Here is a 13,247-nt window from a genome sequence, read left to right as displayed (position 1 = left end):
TCCTCAGCACTCAGCAACTTCCACTGACATCTGAAAATCTGGTTGCTTCATTTACGTGCCTAAATGAGAACACAGCTGAAAATGTAGCCTTGTTTGAGGTGCTGCGCACCTGTAACAAATTGGCCTGTACTGTCTTTAGAGAAGGCAACTTTCTGACTTCAGTGAGTTTGCTTTCATGGGAAAGTCAGGTCAGATTTTGATACTGCCTTTGTAATATTTTAATTGAAAAGCTGAGAAAAAAACATATAGTTGGCTAGACCTCTAAGCTCTTTGAAATACAAACTATCTTTCTTTTCATGAAACATCTCTCAGATGAGCGATTTTTAAATGTGCTTTACAAATGAAATTAATTAAAAGCTTTTAACTGTCACATTTTACATTATCACTTCTCCAATGAACAATGCAGGACAAAAATGGATATTTTGTTATATGTAAATCAAATATCTTCTATGCTTATTTAATGTAAAGGAACTGTTTGAATTTATTTTTAAAGTAAGCAAGCAATTGCTTGTTCCACTAGGTACTATGTATCTACCCCAATGAGACAGTGATCTGCTATATGGGGATGTAGGTTTTCTTTTCATTTGATTTGTAGAATCTAAGGCTACAACTACAGCAGATATTTCAGAAATGCCACAAGTCAGCTGTATCACCTTCACAGTTCTAAATAAAGACCCAATGCTCATTCAGGAGAGGAAAAAAAACATTCTGTTGTACAACAGTATAATATTACTATTTTTTTTCTGGATGGCTGAGTCTAAAATCTCAGTTTGAAACCCCACTGAGAGATGAAAAGTTCTGCTATTTTTATGTATAGTCTTTTATTCTCTCCTCCCTCCCCCCACCTCCTGAGTAGAGTTTAAAGCAGATATATTTTGTTTTCAAACTCTGATACACAAAATGATGTAAATGGGCTTTTTAAAAGCACAAAAGTTTCTTTGGGGTAAGGCATCAAACTCTTTTTTTTTAATCACTGGCATGTCTGTGGAGGAAGCTATTATTTACGTGGGCTAACATTAGCTTTCTTGCGATAATTCAGGATTTCACTATCTTCCTCTGGAGTAGTGATGGACGTTTATTTTTGCTATGACCCAAGTTGGCGAACTACTAGAAGATTGAGGACTTCACCTCCTAGTGGGAATAGGTAGGTAGGACTCCACTCAGTCTACTCTTAGGGAGCAAAAGTTTTGTCCTCTGCCTCCTCTTATGAAGTACTGAAATGCCTTGTTTTATTAAAGGTTAACTGTTGCATTTCTTAGTTAGGCAAACCACTTGTTGACTTTGATGATGTTTTGGCTGTTAAAAGCATTCAGGATTTGACTTATATCCAATCCTGCAAAGTACTCAGATTGGGAAACTCCTGCATGACATCTACGAGTCCATGTGAGTCTGCATGAGCATAGGAGTTCACAAGCATGGAGCAGCTTGCATAATCAGGGCTTTAATTTGCAAGGCAGGTTTGGGAGGTGGCTAGGGGTGGGAGAAACTTCCCCTTTTCCTCCAACTGCTGGCTGGGAATGGGACTCCCTCTTCTGCCTTCTGAAAGTATGGAGATGCACTCTCATATTATGTTTTTTTTTCCCCAAGAGGCAGAAGTTCCTACCCTATTTGATCCACTGTTGTAGTATAATAGAGCAAGATCTAACAGATCTATATGTGTAGGCCAATGTCGAGGTCCTGAAGCAAATGTCAACAGTAAATAAGAGACCATTAAATTATTACGTTGGTAATGACATGGGGCCATATTATTCTGATTTACAGCTAGTAATAGTTCCATTGCTCTCAATGATCTATCTCAATTTACATGAGCTGACAATCTGGCCCATAGCTTTGAGGACTGCAGACAGTTTCTTTACACGGTATAATAAAGCATGTGTATCCTCTGGGCCACCAGTTATCTAACACCTTTTTCTTAGAACTTCAAAGTAGCATTGCCACTCACGCTGTAAACAAGGGACGGCACGCTTTTATTGCACTTCTCATGTGTCAAAACAGACCTGAAGTTTCTGTAGAACAACTGGGGTATTTTGACACCTAAAAAGCATATTGCTAAAATATATTTCCTTATTTAAAATATTTTTAAACATGCTTTAATGTTAAATTACTTAGTAAGTAGATCTGAATGTTAAAAGGAAAAAAGAGCAATTTCTCTCTGTCCAACATGTTTTTATTACTTGTACAAAACCAATATTTCTTTGAAATGCCATGTGAAAAAAGAGAACTCACATCAGAGAACTGATTGAAAGACAAGTAGGTGTTTGAGTTGGTCATCCTTATGGAAGTTGTGGACCCATGATGACATTCATACTTGGAGGTCCTAAGGCGTGTTGGCTAGTTAAGTCCAGTCTCATCTGTAGTAGAGAGAAGGTGTGTGTGGTGGGGGAGACAATTAATGGCTTTTTGCAGCAGCCAGAATGTGTGCAGCTATTTTCTTTTGAGCAGGCAATTCTTGTAACAGAACGCAGCTCAGCATGGACAATCAACACTTCTGTAATATTGAATAGTGAACAATACATTATAGGTCTGAACATGAGGTGGATCTCTGGCCCTGAACACTGGCAAAAAATTTATTCCTGAGGCTCCCATTTATTTTCTTTTCTTTTCCTGAACATATACCTGTTCATCTGATCTTGCCAGCATATAGAATTCCTATAAGCAATGTGAAGTTAGCTTTTTACACCTTATTCTTTGGAGAACATGGGTTAAACTGTAGGTTGTAGATTTCTTGTGGTATTTAGCTTTCTTTTATGAGTCACTCCACCTACCTCAGGAAGTATCGTGGGGTTTATGCAATGTGGAAGCCTTGCATGGGTCCTCCCTCTGCCAGGGGATTAATTTCACCCAATAGGTTAATTCAAAATCAGAGAACTATATGCTTCATACTTGACCTAAAAGTGTGTTGTTTTTCAACAATCTTCACTATTAAGGCTTGCTTTGCAACCAAGTCTGTGAGGTATGCTTCTACCCATCCCATTTCATGATAGGGTAAGCATCTCACCATGGTCTCATAACATAACCTAATATATTTGCTAAGATGCTCCTGTTGTACACACATGTTAAAATGTGTTTGAGGATAGTGCATCATTTTCCTTCAGTGGAACCACTCCTATTCTATAGATAGAGGCAAACGTTATTTGCTTCATTGTATCCCCTTCAACAGCATATTTCTCTATCTAAACCTTCAAAGAAGTAAAATTAGCAAGGATCTGAAGTGGAAGATGAGGACAATGAAACATTCTCACTATGAATAAAAATAGTGAGCGCTGTAAGAGGAATATAAATGAATTTTAAAGCATTGTAAAGGTTCCTAAGTCTGTTTTTTTTTCCTCTTGAGGATTGTGCAGACTTCCAACCTCTACTCTTCTGGATGCGAAGCTGGGAAGACTACTGCTGAGTAGCAGTGAAGGGCTATATTTTCTTCTCGGCCCATTTCAATCCACACTACAATTAGTTTTGGGCTAACCACCTAGAGTTTTCTGTTTTCTCTGTTGTTATTAAAGGAAGTTTTCTCCCAGAAAACATTTAATTTGTGCAATCCATTGCCTTTTGGTTTTGGGAAAGCCATTATAAATAATAATAGTGGCTTTCCATGCTGCATACCACTTAAAATTTTCAGCTGCGTGCTAGAATTTTAACCTTTAGATGTATCATAGTAATGACATGTCATCCCTAAATAATGAAATGCCAACTGTCTGCTGAAAGTAGTATACACCTATTTTCAGCCTGAAAACCATCATTGGTTTTATAATAGCTTAACTTCTGGTATAGTACATCTACTGAGGACTATACAACAGTGAATACAATAAGTGTGATGGAGGGACAAGGTCATTTTTATCAGAAGCCAAATTATTAATGAACCAAGCAGTCTGTGCAACTCCAAAAATAATAATTATGATACAAATAAAAATCACAGTAAGAAAATTTAAACTTTTTTTCATTTGCTGTTAAAAGACCATTTGTTAATCACAAAAATCTTAAGGATTTTTTTCAGAATGAATTAAATCACCAGGCATAAAGTAATTGATGATTTTGAAGCCCTGCAGTTACTCTAAACAATTCCAAAATTGTTTGGGAAATGTTGGCAGTTCCCAAGTGTAGATTATTTGAATCCCAGCTTGTCTCCATGCATGGACAGAAATTTAAATTTCTACGATAATTTAAGAATAAACACAAATAAAAGTTCTACACTAATTAGATATCTGCTAATATTCACCACATTTTTTTTCCTTTTTGTTGCATTCTGTCTTCAATTCCTCTATCTTTAGGCCTTTTTGAAGTTCAACCAAATAGACTTATGTACAGTCTATTGACATCAAAGGGATTTACACTGTAGCCCAATCTATAGATTATGTATTAATTATATTGATTACTTAAGAATTCCCAGTTATTACTTTGAAGGTTAACAGGATTTTGTCCCAAGATCAGGCCCAGTATTATTAAAATTGTATATCGTCTGGAACACCATTGTGCATGATTGCAACACTCTTCTCTATTCACATATAATTTATTAATCCATTTTATAAAGTCTCAAACACTCTAACTCAGTAAGGTAGATAGACTACAGAATGTAAATCTGAACATATATATGCTCACACGATCCCATGCGAAGCAACCTGAAATGTGAGCCCTCATCACCTTCCCCCTCATCCCCAGTGGCTATCATTCTGACATCTGTCACTATGTCTGATGCATATACAGTAGGGTTTTTTCCTCTCTTCCTTATTTGTATTTTCTCACCCTAATAATGTTAAGTGCCCTTCACCTATAGGTTGGTATACTAATGATCTCAACTTATCATATACAATGATTTGTTGCCATGGTACTCTTGTGGTTGGATGTTCTTTCCAAAGTTTCCCAAAGCTGGTGTTACCTCATGTTTCTGTGGCTGGCTAGTGTCATTTTGGACAAAATTTTGCCTTACACTCTATTTCCAGATCTCCCCAATTTAGGGGTTACTGTTGGACTGTTTATCAATGCCAAAGCTCATAAACCTCAAGCCTTATGCTAAGTGATGAAGCTAATGTCTTACAGGATACAGGCCTGTATGTTCTTTGCATTAAGCTGAATATAATAAAGACAGAATATAATGAAGAAAAGACAATGAATATAATAAAGGCAAGCTAGCCCTATGGTCTACAACAGGGGTAGGCAACCTATGGCACAGGTGCTGAAGGCGGCACGTGAGCTGATTTTCAGTGGCACTCATAGTGCCTGGGTCCTGGCCACCGGTCTCGGGGGTTCTGCATTTTAATTTAATTTTAAATGAAGCTTCTTAAACATTTTAAAAACCTTATTTACTTTACATACAACAATAGTTTAGTTATATATTATAGACTTGTAGAAAGAGACCTTCTAAGAACGTTAAAATGTGTTACCGGCACACGAAACCTTAAATTGCCACCAAGCATTCTCAAAACTACAATACCCGCACAAGGAAATAAGGAAACAGATCAACAGAGCCAGACGTGTACCCAGAAGCCTCCTACTGCAGGACAAACCCAAGAAAGAAACCAACAGGGCTCCACTGGCCATCACATACAGTCCCCAGCTAAAACCCCTCCAGCGCATCATCAGGGATCTACAACCCATCCTGGACAACGATCCCACACTTTCACAGCCCTTGGGTGACAGGCCGGTCCTCGCCCACAGACAGCCTGCCAACCTGAAGCATATTCTCACCAGTAACTGCACACTGCACCACAGTAACTCTAATTCAGGAACCAATCTATGCAACAAACCTCGATGCCAACTCTGCCCACATATTTACACCAGTGACACCATCACAGGACCTAACCAGATCAGCCACACCATCACCGATCACAGGTTCATTCACCTGCACATCCACCAATGTAATATACGCCATCATATGCCAGCAAGGCCCCTCTATGTACATCGGCCAAACTGGACAGTCTCTATGGAAAAGGGTAAATGGACACAAATCAGATATTAGGAATGGCAATATACAAAAACCTGTAGGAGAACACTTCAACCTCCCTGGCCACACAATAGCAGATCTTAAGGTGGCCATCCTGCAGCAAAAAAACTTCAGGACCAGACTTCAAAGAGAAACTGCTGAGCTTCAGTTCATCTGTAAATTTGGCACCATCAGTTCAGGATTAAACAAAGACTGTGAATGGCTTGCCAACTACAAAACCAGTTTCTCCTCCCTTGGTTTTCATACCTCAGCTGCTTGAAGAGGGCCTCATCCTTCCTGATTGAACCAACCTCGTTATCTCTAGCCTGCTTCTTGCTTGCATATACCTGCCCCTGAAAATTTCCATTACATGCATCCGATGAAGTGGGTATTCACCCACGAAAGCTCGTGCTCCAAAACATCTGTTAGTCTATATGGTGCCACAGGACTCTTTGCTGCTTAAATCAGAATGAATGAATGAAGACTCGGCACACCACCTCTGAAAGGTTGCTGACCCCTGGTCTACAAGATGCATGCTTTTCTTGTTCTTCAGGACAGAGACTTTGTCTTCTTACTGTCTGTAGAGACCATACTGACACAGTCTGTGCTAAATAAATATTTTGTGTGTGTGGATGGGATGTTTTACACATAACATGTTTGTGTGGTTAGTTAAAATGAAAGAAACCCACAAGCTAGTGCACTTTTTTTATACAACAAGAACATTCTACCTGCTGTTGAGCAGTGTCAGCCTAGTCTGCATACTTTAATCTCCTACATAGTTTATGTAAATACAGCTGTATAATGATAAATTTAATCTTGTGGGAGTTCAGAAAAATCTTTAATATGAAAGTTTAATTAAGGCTGGGTTGGTATTCCTCATCTAGGTAAAAAGAAAAAGCTTTCCTTGCTTGACTTTAGGCACATTTAGCTTTGACTTCAAACAAATATCTGCAGCTCTATCTGCTCTCTTTGAAATTACTTATTTACTGGGGAGATTCACTCACTCCTTCCTCCCATCCCAATCAAATAGGATGCACTATATAATTGTGTTACATAGGTCTGGTTCTGCAGTGGAGGTGAGATTTAATGATACCACCATTAACCTATGCAGCCTGAGTCATCATGGCTACAGCCATTGCTTCAAAGGTAAACAATGGCTAACAATAATGTGCCCTGTCACAGGGTCTGGCAAGGATAGAAAACTTATTGATGTTGCTTACCACAGTATGTCTTTGAGTGCCTCACACTTTCCAGCAAAATTATTTCAGCTACCAAGGCTATTGGATAAAGCAGGATTAACTGTATAAATATCTAGGAGTCTCTGCTATTGCTAGAAGTTATTATGGAGGGAGCAGTTGAATGGCCTGAGCTTATAAAGGCTGAAGTTATTTTATCCTTTCACAGACTGGTCTCTATTAGCCTCTAGAAACACCATTGTATTGATTCTTTTTTTTAAAGAAGGCACCTATGATGTAATAAAAATTATACTTTGGATTTATGTAGCTTTCTTCATCTGAGTATCTCAATTTCTCAACACACTATATAAACATTAATTAATTAAGTCTCCCAACACCCTGAGGGGTAATGAATGGATACACAGAGATCACTTCCGCCACCTCCTGGGATGCTCAATAGCTTTTTAACTGCACATCAAGATCATAAAACAGTTTAGGGCAAGAAGCAAAGAAGAATAGCTCAGGTGGAGTTAGAGCAACAGAATTTGTTTAAGACTCTGGCCAAACACCCCTTATCAATTTTAGGGTAAGATACATAAACAATAAATGGTTTATGCCACCTCAGTAAGATGGCAAATCGGAAGGCAAAAATCCTCTTGCTACACACTGGGGCATTGGTTCAAAACTGAGTTGGTGGGAATAATGTGTCAAATCACACACCAATGCCATATCCTATAGCAGCTACACAATACAGCCTGAATGTTTTCCATTAAAACTGTTTTTCAATTTAAAACTGTGTTTTAAATATTTTTTAATATGTTTGAAAACCAAATACTACAAAAAATACTGAAAAGAGATGTTTTTTGGCTTTTTTTTTAAAAATACCTATGTAGTGCCTCAGGGGAGTTGTAGTTCCCCATTCTCTATGGGACAAGCTCCCCCTCTAGACTTTATCTTCCATAATATATCATGACCATGCAATTTCCATAATACACCACCCCTCACTGAAAGAGAAGACTGTGGTGCATTACAATTCCAATGAGGCTTTTGAAGTGAATCAAAAGTAAAATAATTTGATTTTCATCTGAAATATTTTTGGATTACAACTTCTGGATTACAACTCATTTTCCAGCAAGCTCTTAATACCGTTCCTTGGTCACTGAAGACACATATTTCTCAATATACTAGCCAGTATTTCAGAAGCATTTATGCAATTTGGGTAAATGTGAGCTGTACACTGAAAAAAACAAACCAAACCAAACAACTCTGTGTTATGCTATCTGTGCAACTATAGGAAAATTTACCCCTCTTAGTAAAAAGTATTAGGATAAATCTTATAGCTCACTGTAGAAGTCTACTACTGAAAATACAGTTCTCCTTTCAATCCTGTAGAATTTGATAGGGATTTAGACTGGAATTGTCAAAGGAGACCTAAGTGACTTAGGCACTCAAATGCTCATTGAATTTCAGTGGGAGTTGGGTCTCTGAACACAGACAAGGTCTTACCTTCCTTTGAAAATTGCAGCTTTATCCAATAGAATTCTACAGAAATTTAATAGAAATTGGGAGTAATCTAAAATCCATTAGAATTCAATAAAGAAATGAGATCTTTCCTGAACATTTTTCCCTCTTTGAGCGTGTTATGAGAATTCTATGAGATGGTCCAAAAATGGTATAATTTTCTATTAAAGTGTACAGAAGGCTTCTATAAGAGGCAGTATTATAATATTACTGTTTATGCAGTACTGCATGTTAGCAGCACTAAACAAATTAGAATAAAGTGTAGATCTTGGCACACAGTTCTTATAATCTAATCCTGAGATGCTACCGACCTCACTCACTTCAGTGTAAATTAGGAGGGACTGCGCTCAGGTAGTGGAAACATACTTGTGGAAGCAAGGAACGAATACGATACGTTGTGATCGGAACAAGAAATAGTACAAACTGCAGCAATGTTTACCATTGTAATCTGCTGCTCCTCTGGTTGTTACAGGTAAATGGGATGAGAAAGTTCGGTGTGGGGGAGAGCAGGGAGTTTTTCTTCAGTAAATGGGTATCTAGCTCCTGCTTCAAAAATATTCACAAAGTACTTGGCTCCAATTAGTAATCAATAGTGTTTGAATAAGCAACACATCAGCATCTACATGTGCATTCTTGCGGTAGCAGGAATTCAAATAGAGGTGAGGTTACACTAAATTGTCGACCCTGACTGGTGGAAATGGATTTGTCAGTAATAGATACTGAAAGAGTTTATAAAGATTAAAGGACCTATTGTCACATTCTTCAGAAATTCAGCCTTTTGAGAAAATTGGTTACTAATTAGTCAGATAATGTGCATTATTCCGTCATTAGCTGAACTTGATGATAATATCATAAGTTTAAAAATGACAGGCACTTTCAATGTTTTCATAGTAAAAAAAGGCCCAAATTAACTGATGCTGTAAAAGCCATATGTTTCAAAACTTAAGCTGCTCTGCTGACTCTCAGATTGTCAAATCTGTATAGTCAGTCATGATAACCATGTGAATCTTTTATTTCTGTTTGCTGAGCTGATGAAATCCTCCTCTTCCCCCTCCCTGAGAAGGCTGGAGAAAGGGACAGTCTAGTAATTCCCACTGTCAAATATGGATAAATGATAGCACTGTCTTTATCTGTGAAAAGTGAAGTATCCTGGAATGACTGCTCAGTTGGTGTAAATTGCTTTAGCTCTAGAGATCTTCATGACACTGCACTGATTAACCCCAGCAGATGATCATGGCCCCTCATTTCTCAGAAACCATATACTGTACGGTGCCCCAGGTGAATGATTATGAACAGTGATGGATGAATAGAATACCCAGTCAGTGGAATGAGTAGCAGTCTTGGTAGCCATTAGAAAGTCAGCAGTTGCCAATACTTTCCACACAGTGGTGGTGTTTGGGGTACAATGTTTTTCCTTACAGCTAGAATAAGAAACAACAGTACTTACGTTATGGTAGTTGTCAGCGCTGATGGGCGGTGGCGAGGGGGGAAAGCTGGTACAAATTATCAGGGCCCAGCGGTGTGGAAGGGGGCCTGGGGCCTGGCTTCCATGGCTTTGTCGGCCCTGTTTAGCCGGTCCGCCCTTGCTAGGGGGCCTGAACATTTTTTTTTCACCGGGGCCTGAGCCCGCTCTCGGCAGCCCTGGTGGTTGTTGACAAGTGTTTAATTTTTGGTTGTTCCTGCTGTATGTCATCTTGTTTGTGACTGATATTCCAGGGTCCTCCTAACTAACTGAATGATGAGCCTCTGTGAATGTTTATATGCTGCCACCACCTGCCTTCAGCCATGCACTCGGTAGCCTGAAGGGGGCAGCCCAGCTCTGTCTTTATCTGGTGTTCCCCATCTCCTCGGGGCTGCCCTGTTTACCTTAGGCCACAAGACTAATAGGATCTGCTTAAATAACTAAAATGCAAAATTTAACATGGCTTGGGAATTGCGGAGGTCTGATTCTCAACGGCTTTGCATTTTGTGTAGTCATTTTCATCTGTGCACAGTGAGTGTAAAAAGTTACTGGTTTGGAGATGATTGTTTTATGTAATGTGCTCCAGTAGAGAATAGGGCACTAGGCAGAGATAGGGATTTCTATTCCCAGTTCTCCAAATAAACTGCTTTGTGACATGGGGTGAGTCATTTCACCTCCCTTTAGAGAGGAAGGATGGTCCCATGCTTAGAGTGCTCGGACCTTGAGACATTGGTTCAATTTTCTGTTCTACCATGGACTTCCTGTGTGACATTGGAAATATCCCTTTATGTCTCTGACTGTAAAATGGAGATACTGGTGTTCCCATTCCTCCCATGGTTATTGTAGATGTTGGATAGTAGAGACTGGGCCCATAACTTTTCTTGTTACATTATTTGGCTATTGCCATGCGCTCCACAGTTCCCACAATAACTTGGTTAAATAGTGGAAATGATCAGATACAACAGAAGGTCTAAAGCTGAATATGGAATTTACTCTTGTACACAGACATGAATTGGGAAGCTGTCACCGGTTTGTAAATCTTTCCCTTTTCATTTCATTTTCTCTCTTTCATTTTGACCTGTGTTTTTCAGGGACCAGGCAGGTCACATTACTGCAGGGCATCAGGATGGATTGGGAATAGCAGTACTTGTCTGTCTCTATTCTAGAGTCACTCTTTCTGAGATATGTGGGCTTTATCTCCCCCCACCCCTTCTAGCTCTACCCCTTACATTTCTCATGCAATGCACTGCACTTTTGCCAGACAGCTGGAGCTAGCTTGCCATTGTATAACTATGCTTGACATTTAATTTAAAATCAAAGGTACTATTGTGTAAAAGTTTGTTAAGCTCTATCTCCATCCTGACTAACATAAATAACATTCTCGTCAATGAAAGAGGTAACTCAGTGTCTGGGATATACCAGGACTGATGCCTTCTCATGGTAGGAAAATTGGAAAGGTAAGACACCATTCTGCGTTGTCTGAACAAGCTCCAATTGAGGTCCTATAGTTTGTAGACATTGCTAGCACGATGTACATCCAAATGCCCTAATTGCTTGTTGGTGAACATGCTGTATGGAAGGAGGAAAGCAGGGAATGACAAGAGACACTCAAGTTGATAGAAAACATCACTGCCCTCTTTACATCTGTATATGCTGTGTTTGCTATATTCAGTTATAGTTTTTCAGAACAAGGATAAGGGAGCAAGGCGGGAAGAAAAGAACACGTAAAATGCGATGTGTACATACACAGAAGCCGGTTTCTGAATGCATTTTAACAAAGGGCCAAATCCTGAACTGCTTGTTTTCATGTTAGCCTCATTCAGACAAACAGCAGTTTGGAATCAAGCCTGTTCCTTCTGTTATATTTTAGTCATAAAGCTCTAGGATGATATATTATTAAATGTATCAAGCTCGCATTCATTTGAAGCATCTGTTCCAAGTGAGTAGAACCATAATTCTTAAGTCCCACTCTTCTATTTTGTTTTTATCTGCCCAAATTCACTCAAAATCCATGGATGGATTATTCAAACTCTCTGTATTACAGGAGCATATACAGGAGATATTCTAGGGTCAAGGGTGTCGTCTCTGTGTGACCCTCTGCTCTGACAAAGGTCAGTTACTTTGTTTCCCTCTGGAGATTATTAGTACTTGTAGCAAGAACTGTCTGTGCAAGGGCCTCTTGTCAGTTAGAATATGGATTGCATGTATTATTTTGTGGGCATTTTATGGGAAGACAATCTGTCCTTTAATTTGTGCATTTACTGTTTTAAAGGCACCTTCCTCTAAGCACCAGTAATATATGAAGGGCAGTGTTGGAGACCTAGTACTTGAAACTATGACAGATTTTTTGGGAGCATACTGCCTATTTTAGAACTAAAGAATCATTACATCTAAATAACATGCATGTATCATTATAAATAACTGTAAGTGTCACTGAAGCATAGTTTCAGTTATTGCAAGCACCAACAGTGGATAACAGCCTGCAATGTGAGTGATGCATGGTGACTGGAAGATGAGGGAGAGTAATAGCAATCATGATTCATAATCTCCCATTGAATCCTGCAGGGAACAGGCATTTGCTTTTGAAGATATTGCTATTTAAACACTGAACACAAGAGCTAGTAAATGTATTAAGGTTATTATTTAAAATGAGAGCATTATTTTGAAGGTGTGTATGGTACCTAATATAGATGAAAATGAAACATGCTCGCTATCCTGGAAGATCCATGAGCTAAATGGAATTTGACAAGAAATATCATTATTAGTTTTGTGACTGGGTCATTGCTGGAGGGATTTGGAGTAGTCTGAAGGAAGATGGGAGGGAATTCCCTCGAAAACGGGAGAGATTCCAAGGTTGAGGGCAGTCTGAGGGAAGGTATGGTGATGCCTGTCACCTCTGCCCACAAATGGAGTGTGAAGAAAATGTGACGTTGGCTGAGTGAAAGGCTCAAGCAGGAAAGATCAGGGAATGCTGAGTGATGATATGAGGAGTCTGTGGTGATGTGGTCCCTTCCTGGGGCATCCTCCTGCAACAAGCCACCTCACAACTAGGCATCACCAGAAAGTGAGGCTATGGCCTCATTTTCTCCTTTGTTGATTCTGAGAAATAGTCCAAATAGCCTTTGAGTATAAATAGCCCTTGTGGGGTTAATGTTTTATAAAAGAAAAACCTTTG

This window comes from Gopherus flavomarginatus, chromosome 14 (assembly GCF_025201925.1).
Source record: "Gopherus flavomarginatus isolate rGopFla2 chromosome 14, rGopFla2.mat.asm, whole genome shotgun sequence".
NCBI lineage: Eukaryota > Metazoa > Chordata > Testudines > Testudinidae > Gopherus > Gopherus flavomarginatus.
Note: the sequence above shows the minus strand (reverse complement) of the source record.